The sequence below is a fragment of the Haemaphysalis longicornis genome, unplaced genomic scaffold, assembly GCF_048455015.1.
Source record: "Haemaphysalis longicornis isolate Haplotype H1 unplaced genomic scaffold, Haemaphysalis longicornis Haplotype H1 scaffold_9, whole genome shotgun sequence".
In the NCBI taxonomy this organism is placed as follows: domain Eukaryota; kingdom Metazoa; phylum Arthropoda; class Arachnida; order Ixodida; family Ixodidae; genus Haemaphysalis; species Haemaphysalis longicornis.
The window spans coordinates 151,752,621-151,757,087 of record NW_027526460.1 but is presented as its reverse complement, the minus strand read 5'-3'; the positions used below and the strand labels follow the sequence as shown (position 1 = coordinate 151,757,087).

Here is a 4,467-nt window from a genome sequence, read left to right as displayed (position 1 = left end):
GATTGTGAAACTTGTCAGATGAAGTGGGTAATTGAAGTAAAAAAAACATTTGCAGGTTACAGATTGCATATCTGGTTCTCAATAATATTCTCACAACTAAAATAATTCATAATATTACCGTTTAACACGTTTGTGTTTCATACAATTGTAATTTAAGTAAAAAAGTATATTGCAGGTTAGTCGTATATCAAGCTTTAAATAATATTTTGAGAATTGAGATAATTTGTGATATTCTCTTTTTACAGGTTTTTGTTCCACAAGGAGTGAAGGTGTCAGCACAGAAGCTTGAACGAAACTGCCGGAAAGCATTCTACTACTGCTAAGCATTTGTAGATGTCAAAATTAGGAAGTCACAAAAGCAACTCAGCAGAACGACCCATTCCTCAACTGGCCAGTCTCGCCGACTGCTGTCATCAAGCTGCATGAGGTGCTCAACCACGGGCTCGACTGCGCCGATGGGCTTCGCCTTCTAAAACCCACATCGGACAAAAGTGCCGCATTCTTCCGCTACTTTCAAGATGATACGACCCCAGCAGCCGCACTAGTTCCTCATAAAACGAAGCTGGCAAGGCAGGAGGACGGCGAGGGCCTGCTCGCTAGCAGCGCTGTAAATCCCCCAGTCAGCACCGTCTACCACTGGTTCTGCGGGTGGCGGAGAGGGCAGTATGGCGACAAAGGAGTGAGCCCCCTCACTAAGCTGGACAGAAGAGCACCAAATCACGTTGAACGTTGTAAGTAGCTATGTACCCCAGCACACTCCATATATTGCTACTTTTATGTGACCTGTGGCAACGTTTATGCAAACATGGTATCTCTCTCAGTTTAATTTTCAGCTTCAAGCAAGCTATCATGCAGTGTAGACGGAAAGGTATCGCAGAAACTCTGTTCTACAGTGTTGAATTCTCTAATTCGGGAGAAAGGCAGCGATGAGCACATGCACAGCCACGGCGCACTTAACTAGACTTGTCTGATGCACCTGTCCTAATGAAGATGGCACAGCCTGACTGAAAGCCTGTGCTTGTAAAACTACTTTTAAATTATGGCCCAGACGTTCATATGTCTCAGTACATACCTTCGCTCTACTATTTTTGTTCCACTTAGAAGGAATAAATGGGCGTGTGGTATTCGCTACAACAGTGCAGCTCATAATACATCTTTATACGTGGCACAGCTAACAGCAGCCTGGCGTGGGAGCAATGCGCAATTTGAATCAAATTCAATGTGAAGTGAGTTTTCACTATTCACATTTGAAAATAATTCATTTGCAGTAATCTTTTGCCATTTACATTCGAATATATGTAATTCGTGGTTGGTTTCTACTATTCGTATTTGAGAATATTCGATCTGATTCACAGTCAGTTTTCACTACTCCTAACTGTTTACAGCATGTCTGGAGGGGGCATTCAGGAAGCTTGACTGGGAAAGCAAACACAGGACAACTCCCAAGAAGCCAGCACCAGCACACCCACAGGGCAAGGCCAACCGGTGGCAGCAGAGCCTGAACAGCAGCAGCTGCCTATGGATACCGAGCCACAGCTGGAGGCCCAGGGCTCAACTGGAAGCAGTCACCAACGTGAGGTGTTGAGGTGTGGCTTGTGCTCATGCATTTATTTTAGCAAAGCCTAATAATTGTGACCCTTACTCCAGTTACTGGACACCTAGGTAGCAACTAGACACCTGAACAAGATCTGTTTCTCAGCAACACACTCCACTTTTGGAAAGAGCTACCTATTTTATAACCACGTGCATGCATTTTTTCAGGGGTCTCTTGTAGTAAAATTTATTTTACTACAATTGCAGGAGCTAAGTAGAAGAAGGCTACAGGATGCCAAAAAAGACACTCCAAAAATTAAGGCAATCCAACATGACTGCGTAGCATCATAGCAGAAGCAAGACGAACAAGTTTTTCCAATGCATGTAAAGGGTAGCAAGAATGAAGTAGTATTCATATGTCACAGCTAGTGTGAAATTTTGTATGCTGGCTGTCGTATGTCTTCCGAGGCCCTTTCTGACATAGGGAGGGTGCTAAGAGGAGGAGGAATAAACTTTCATTAAACAGCACTGTGCTGGTGTTAGGGGCCCCCACCAGGTGGGACAGTCTTCAGCCCAGCTTAAAAGAAGAAGTGTTAAACAGACTCTGCCAGGATCGAATCTCATACCATTAGAGAAAAGAGAGAAAGGACTTTATTGAATGTTCGCCTGCAGGAGGGACGAGCAAAGGCTCCGCGGAGCCACCCCGTCTCTCGACGCTGCCTAGGGCGTCCTCGAAGTATTGCCCCGCAGGCGTCCGCCAGTTCGGCGCGCGAGGGGCCTTCGGGGATGTCCCCATTAGATACATAGTCAGTTGCACAGTGCAAGTTTTTGAGATGTAAAATTTTGCATTCTGGTCTTAATCTTTTTCTGTGTGTTTTGCTGAATAGTTCTTGTATGCCACTAAGGCCCTGTGAATAAAAAGGTGCCTTGCGAAAGCACTAGGTCAGGGGCTCTCAAGTAAGGCTTTGAGGAACCCTGGGATTTTGAAGAGGCGTTGCTTGGGTTCTGTGAGACTAAAGTGACTATGGTGTTGTGCTGCTGAGCTTAAGGACATGGGTTCGATACCGGCTGCGGTAGCAATTTTCCTGATAGAAGTGAAAAGCGAAAGCGTCTCTGTGTCGAGATTTCGGCGCACGTTAACTTTTCCTAGCTGTTCCTAGGTGACCAAAATTAAACCCCAGCTGTCTCCACTACAGCGCGCCTCATAAGCAAGGTGTAGTTTCGGTACTTTAAACCTCGCAGTCAATCAATCAATCAGTCGTTATTATGTAACTGAACATGGCACTAAACAAAGCTTTTTCTTGTGTTTTATTTTAGTTCAATGAATGCATTAATGTTTGTGAAACTAATCTGTAAATACCTGCGTAGTATTCTCTGGTCCAAACTGGTTATCTAAGCTTGGCAGGGGAAGGTGAGTTCTGTGAACATTTTTCTGCCCTAATGGGTTTCCCGGTAGGCCCATAGTTGAATACCTACGGAACACCCTTATTACTTCAGCAGTGCAAAGAAGACAATAGTAAAGATAGGAGATGCAACAAATTTTGAGTAAATCTGTGGTATATCCTGAACAAATTTTTCGTAGGACACTGCGGAGCTGCAGAGGATCTACGAGGAGTGGTAGCGCCAGCCTTCCCTAGCTGCTGGCAACCCATATTATGCCACTGCCCTTCAGCAGCTGCTGCGGCAGATGCACAAGATCAGAAAGGAGCCCCAGGAAGGAGCCTGCCCATGAAGGCAGGCTTCACCAGCGCCCGGAGGTGCGGCTGTACCGTCAAGGTCCAGCCCACAAGCATTGCCAGGCGTCGCCCTGGGGTCAACCGGGGACCAGATAGAGTGCCTGCTGGCCAAGAGCTCGGCTAGCAAGAAGGTCAAGCGGTCCTCACGCCCTGAACCTCACCGTCAGAGATGGGGTGCCGCACGCCAAAGCTCTCGGACTACAGAAGGGACAGAAGGCACCTAATAGGGTGCCCCTTGTGTGGGCCTCTTCATTTAGGGTTATGTTTTCTCCGGAGGTGTGTGAATGGCACTACAAGTCGTAAATGAATAGTGAAAACTCACGGGAAATCAACTCCAATATTTTTAAATGCACATGTCTCGGCATTAAAGGCCAACTGCACTCAAATTTTTCTTTTCTGCACTCAAAACAAGGGGAAATTGACACTTGGAAATGTAGATCATGCGCAGATGAAGAAAATGAATCCTCGGATTCAGACTACAGCAACATAAGCAGGGAAAACCACGAAGGCGACAAAGAACCGCAGCACCAAGGTGCTACGGCTCTACAAGAGGCAAACTTGGATCAGAAACTAGGCATGGTTTTGTGCAAGCTGGATAGCGTTGATAAGAAAGTTGACAAGCAAAACATAACAACGCAATCGATTGAAACCTTCATGGAAGTGTTGTCAACGAAGTATGACGAACTTCTTGCCAAAATCGGCTCACAGGAAACTGAAATCGCTCAACTCAAGCTAAAAACCGAGGAACTTGAGAAGCAGCTGACAGAAAAGGATGCTGAAATTGCTTGCATAAGAGACAGCATAGAAAGTGCTGAGCAGTACTCGCGTCGAAAAAACCTTGAGATTCATGGCATAGCCGAATCACCAAAGGAAGACCTCTTCCAGGTCTTGGTGAACCTGAGCGGTAAAATGGAAATTGAGGCGCCGGAACGGCATTCGATAGAAGCAGTGCATAGGTTGAAATCGCGCCAAGACAAAGTTGCTCCAATTATAGTCAGATTCACGGACCAAGCAACCAAAGACCTCTGGATAACTAAAAAGAAAGCTCTTCGGGCTGAAGAAATATTCTTGAACGACAATCTCACCAAAGCCCAAGGACATTTGTTCTGGCAAACTCGAAAGCAGGCAAAAGAGAAAGGGTACAAATTCGCATGGACAAAGAACGGCAAGGTGCTGGTCAGAAAGGAAGAGGGTTCTA

The 4,467-nt window shown here is 45.9% G+C and overlaps 1 long non-coding RNA gene across 1 annotated transcript; it reads left to right on the top strand.

Moving 5' to 3' along the window:
- The first annotated feature begins 257 nt into the window (after positions 1-257).
- Positions 258-3,134, top strand: LOC144152233 (uncharacterized). The gene is made up of 3 exons (XR_013319113.1): positions 258-491; positions 1,386-1,586; positions 3,116-3,134. It is a non-coding gene; the product is annotated as an uncharacterized LOC144152233 (long non-coding RNA).
- The last annotated feature ends 1,333 nt before the right edge of the window (positions 3,135-4,467 follow it).